At 39.2% G+C, this 5000-nt stretch overlaps 1 protein-coding gene and 1 long non-coding RNA gene across 13 annotated transcripts in view; both read right to left on the bottom strand.

Annotated features, from left to right (window-relative positions):
• LOC115226081 (huntingtin-interacting protein 1) overlaps positions 1-5000 on the bottom strand; it is a 151992-nt gene that overhangs the window by 131014 nt on the left and 15978 nt on the right. The gene's annotated exons all lie outside the window — the stretch shown is intronic.
• The window catches only part of LOC118768432, a 23738-nt gene that overhangs the window by 5670 nt on the left and 13068 nt on the right, over positions 1-5000 (bottom strand). The window contains exon 2 of the long non-coding RNA XR_005004274.1: positions 3953-3960. This is a non-coding gene — a long non-coding RNA (uncharacterized LOC118768432). The remainder of the gene's footprint in view (positions 1-3952; positions 3961-5000) is intronic.

Raw genomic sequence — 5000 nt, 5'->3', positions numbered from 1 at the left:
CATTGAATAAAATGCCTGACTACCTCAAAACATAGCAAAATATCAAACAAGACGGTTGATGAGCTAGAAAGAGCAGTTAAATCTCTTTCTCAAATCCCAGTTAAAGACAAAACTGAATAATATCTTAGGCAACTCGGTTATGAAATGGATGAAATTTCAGGATGGTCATGGGTAGAACGTCTTTGACCAGACCATAGGACTACAGTATCAGGACTGACTTAAGGTTAAACAAGAAGAAAATTTTAAGAAGAAGCTTCGTTAAAGTAATGTTCATTGATTTAATTGCAACAATTTAATTGGCTTTAAATCAGGAAATTTGAAAATAATTAGCCATAACTAATTCAGAAAAATAATTAGCCATGGCTAATTAACAAAAATAAGAGAAATATCAACAGTTGATCATCAGATTCCTTAGAACATCAGAGGGAAAAAATCATCGCATTCCAATTGCCTTCACTTTTCAGTGAATAGCGCAGATGAGCGACTATATTTTGATACAGACACAACACAAGATATGCTTCCACATTTTCTGGATAAAGTTTTCAGGAAGAACCCAATAAGTTTACTATTAATTCCATGAAATATTCAGAGGCCCCACTAGTCATGAATAAATTGGTTTACAAACAAATTTTTGAACATAAAACATCTCAGGTAACAAACAGTGTCTCAAGTAACGAATGCAGAAATTAGCAAAAATGGTTGGCACCAAGCTAGGAATATCAGCAGAAGAGGAACAGTTGGTGTCTGGCTTTCCTTCCATGCACATCCCTGCTTGAATTTGCTGTAATTTCTCTAGAATTTCTTATGGGAAAAACTGTTTTGGATTACAAACAGTTAGGGTGATGAACAACCTTCGGGAATGAATGAAATTAGTAAACTAAGGGTTCTCTGTATATGTATGGTGTGTGTGTGTGGGCAACATGACCCCTTTTTTGGGGACATTACGTGATGTTTAATTTCATCCATTTCCAACCATCCATGAGAAGTATGTCTGGTTACAGGGGAAATAGTACCATGCTTGGGCTCAGGTAACGGTTGGCAACAGAAAGGGCATCTGGCTGCAAAAAGTCTGCCTCAACGCATTCTGTCCGACCCATGAACGAATGGAAAAGTGGACATTAAATGACAACAGCAACATTATGTTCAGGCTAATTACCTTTCATCTTGTTTAAGCTGTAGCCATGCTGGGGCACTGAATTCAACAATTTTAGTTAAACGAATCAAACCCAGTACCCGCTTTTTTTAAAGCTTAGTACTTATTCTATTAGTCTCTTTTGCTGAACCACTAAGTTACAAGGACATACACACATCAGCACCAGTTGCCAAGTGATAGTGGAGGGCAAACACAAACACACATGAGAGGATGCTTAGTTTCCGTCTACCAGATCCCCTCCCAGGGCTAAGGTTGGCCTGAGGCTATTGTAGAAGACACTTGCCCAAGGTGCCACACAGTGGGACTGAACCAGGAATCATGTAGGTGGAAAGCAAACTTCTTACCACAAAGGTACACTTGCACCTATTTGTGCATGTTGTGAGATCAAAACTCAGGGGAAGCAGATTTGCTATTATCCTTCCAGGGGTCAATAAATTAACGTTGCTCATATTTTGCAATCAATCTGCTTTCTTTTGTCCTCTGCAAGAATTGGCTTTGCTACACTTAAAGAAGGCCATGCAGCAGCTTAGGTACAGACTATGTTTTACTCCAAGATAACCAATTCCACTTGCTTTAGAGAACGGTTCTGGCAGAGCGTGGCAAATAACAAACCAGCCAAAAATCATCAACATAATCTTGATTCTGGTTTTCAATCCTGGTGTGGGTTGGATATGTTTGCAAAGCACTGGATCTCACATTGCATCAATCCACTCAACTGGCAAAAATGAGTAATCTTGCAAGGGAGTTGCATCCCATCAAAGGGGAATAGATGCACCACAGAAACCAAGAAACTGGCTCTCTGAGACTGTATGATGCAACAAGGATCTTTATCCTATCCAAGTGTGTGTGTGTGCATGCATATATATATATTTCTTTAATACCCACAAGGGGCTAAACACACAAGGGACAAACGGATTAAGTTAATTACATCGACCCCAGTGCGTAACTGATACTTAATTTATCAACCCTTAAAGGATGAAAGGCAAAGTCGACCTAGCGGAATTTGAACCCAGAATGTAACGGCAGACAAAATACTGCTATGCATCTCGCCCAGCGTGCTAACATTTCTGCCAGCTCGCAGTGAGAGTTTACAAAAAACACAAAAGATGAAGACGGGTGTGTAAACAACAAACAGATGTATTAGTTTAACGCTCGGGAAGGTGAGAAAGTCTTTTACGTTTCGAGCGTACGCTCCTATATGTGTATGTGTGTGATTTTGTGTGTGTCCCCCCCCCACCGCTTGACAGCCTGTGCTGGTTTGTTTACTGCCCAGTAACTTGGCAGCTTGGCAAAAGAGAATGATAGAATTAGTACCAGGCTTTAAAGAGAAAAAATAAAATATTCTGGGATCAATTTCATCAACTAAAACCCGTCAGGGTAAAGTGCTGCAGCATGGCCACTGTCCAATGACTGAAACAAATACAAGATAAATATATATGCTATATACGTGTGTATATACATACATTCATTATCCACACACACGTGTTTGTGTGTGTATATTCTTTTACTTGTTTCAGTTATTTGACTGTGCCCTTGCTGGAGCACCACCATAAAAGGTTTTTTTTGTTGAAGTAATCAACACCAGGACTTATTCTTTTTAAGCCTAGTTCTTATTCTATCGGCTGAACTTCTAAGTTATGAGGACACAAACAAACCAGCATTGGTTGTCAAGTAATGGCTAGAGGACAAACACAGGAATTCACACACAACAGACTTCTTTCAGTTTCCGTCTACAGAATCCACTCACAAGGATTTGATCAACCTGAGGGTATGGTAGGGGACATTTGCCCAAGGTTCTACGCAGTGGGAGTGAACCCAGAACCATGTGGTTGGAAAGCAAGCTTGTTACCACACAGCCACAGTGATATATATACTCTTTTACTTGTTTCAGTCATTTGACTGCGGCCATGCTGGAGCACTGCCTTAAATCGAGCAAATCGACCCCAGGACTTATTCTTTGTAAGCCCAGTGCTTATTCTATCGGTCTCTTTTGCCGAACAGCTAAGTTACAGGGGGACGTAAACACACCAGCATCAGTTGTCAAGCGATGTTGGGGGGACAAACACAGACACACATGTATATATATATATATATATATATGCATATACACGACAGGCTTCTTTCAGTTTCCATCTACCAAATCCACTCACAAGGCTTTGGTCGGCCCGAGGCTACAGAAGACATTTGCCCAAAGTGGTTGGTAAACAAGCTACTTACCACACAGCCACTCCTGCGCCTATATATATATATATATTAATTTAGAGATTGTGTACCCTTACATCTCACCTAATAAAAAGAATTTTTATTTTAATTATCTACTGTTTTATTCCTTGGCAACATGTGTTTCATGGGGTACATCCTCGGGTTCCTAAACCACTCCGTGTTTCCCTGGAACCCATCTCAAGATACGACCCCAATCATCAGACCCTTATACAACTTTATCAACGTTCAACATCATAAACTATATTTTTATTTTTTTAAAACCCTTAAGTATGTGTAAAATAGGTATGTTTAAATTAGTTTCGCTGGACTCTATAGAACAAGCCAAAATTCAGATAAAAATTCAAATGAAGATAAAAAGTTACAGAAATAAAAGTTACTTCGAGGTGAATAATCCCAAAGTATTTTATCAGAGGGATAAATCTTGCATTTTCTTCTTTGGATTACAAACAGTTCACTGAGAGTATATCCAAGACAATTCAAAGAAATATATATACATATATTTGTGTGTGTGTAATACTGCGTGTATAAAATTCATTTGGCCAAAATAATGAGAAGAGGGAGCAGATGAGAAGGAACAAGGAGGACTTCTCCACCTCACATCAACACACACACACACACACGTTTCTATAGCAGGATGTCCTTCAAGAAAAATCTAAGTGTAGAAGGAAACTGTGGTTGCTTTGTAGGTGTGAGTAGATATGTGTGTACATGTGTTTTTGTATATATATATGCGTATGTACACGTATATGAGTATATTATTCATATATATGTTGTTTATATATAAGGAAGTTGTGGTTGCTTTATATGTTTGTGTGTGTATATATGTACCTATATGCATGTATGTATATATATATATATATACACACACACAAATAATAATTATATATATATGTACACATACATACAGCGTATGTACCTGTATGTGTGTGTATGTGTGTCAGAGTGTGTGTGTGTGTGTGTGTCAGAGTGTGTGTGTGTCAGAGTGTGTGTGTGTCAGTGAGTGTGTGTGTGTCAGTGAGTGTGTGTGTCAGTGAGTGTGTGTGTCAGTGAGTGTGTATGTGTCAGTGAGTGTGTATGTGTCAGTGAGTGTGTGTGTGTCAGAGTGTGTGTGTGTGTGTGTGTGTGCTGAAGGTGGGAAAGTAGAAATCTGCTCTTTGGCTATTTACAATGGTGAATCATATCTAATTTAAACAGAGATAAAGAAATTCCTTTTTCGCTAAACTACAACCATTGGTAGACAGGCAGCAGTTGACTGGCTGTTGTGAGTTCCATCCCACTGCTGGCAATACCAAAACCATTTTCTGAATTTAAGGTTCTCACAAATCTCTGTAGACCCTTCTTCACATATGTTCCAAATACAATTAAAATGGTGTTAGAAACATGAGCAAAAGCAAGGATGGTTCTCAGACACTTCCTCCATGGGGTTCAGTCAGAAGTAACCCTAGGTCCCTTGCTGGTTTGTGAAGGCACATGGCTTAGTGGTTAGGGGTCTATGACACAATTGTAAGGTTGTGAATTCGATAGCCAGCAGCATGTGTTCTTCAACAAGATACTTTACTTCCAGCTGGCAAAAAGTGAGTTGGACCTGTATTTCAAAGGGGCCAGCCATGCCATACTCTCCATC

This window comes from Octopus sinensis, linkage group LG29 (assembly GCF_006345805.1).
Source record: "Octopus sinensis linkage group LG29, ASM634580v1, whole genome shotgun sequence".
Taxonomy (NCBI): domain Eukaryota; kingdom Metazoa; phylum Mollusca; class Cephalopoda; order Octopoda; family Octopodidae; genus Octopus; species Octopus sinensis.
Note: the sequence above shows the minus strand (reverse complement) of the source record. Positions and strands in the feature narration are given on the sequence as shown.